Source organism: Giraffa tippelskirchi, chromosome 1, assembly GCF_054371585.1.
Source record: "Giraffa tippelskirchi isolate mGirTip1 chromosome 1, T2T-mGirTip1v1.2.pri, whole genome shotgun sequence".
In the NCBI taxonomy this organism is placed as follows: Eukaryota; Metazoa; Chordata; class Mammalia; order Artiodactyla; family Giraffidae; genus Giraffa; species Giraffa tippelskirchi.
This window is the reverse complement of record NC_137275.1, coordinates 7,116,898-7,117,500: the sequence shown is the minus strand read 5'-3', so window position 1 is coordinate 7,117,500 and position 603 is coordinate 7,116,898.

Genomic DNA, 603 nt, shown 5'->3' with positions numbered 1-603 from the left:
TGGTGAGCTCAGGGAAAGTAGCTGAGTCTGGAGAGAGCTTGGAAGCTCCACACTCTTTCCCCAACCTTGCCCTGGGCATCTCTCCCATCTGGCTCTTCCTAAGTTATATTCTTTTATAATAAACTGGTAATTACTGAAACCCAAGGAGGAGTGGTTGGAACCTTCAGTCTGTAGCCACTGGGTCAGAACTGCAGCTGACAATCTGGACTTTGACTGAAGCGGAAGAAGGGAGACCATCTTGTATGTCCGAGCCTGACTTCATCTGTGGGGTCTGGCACTATCACCAGGTAGGTAGTGTCCGAGCTGAGTCGGATTATAGGGCATTCATGTGGTGTCAAAGAATTGCTAGTGACGTGTTGGGAATAAAAGGGCTTCCCCAGTGGCTCAGTGGTAAAGAAGCCACCTGCAATGCAGGAGACACAGGAGACTCGGGTCCGATCCCTGGTGGGGAAGATCCCCTGGAGGAGGGCATGGCAACCCCCTCCAGTATTCTTGCCCGGAGAATCAAGTGGACAGAGGAGCCTGGCAGGCTACAGTTCTGGGGGTTGCAAAGAGTGGGACACTACTGAAGTGACTTAGCACACACACATACACACATGTGTT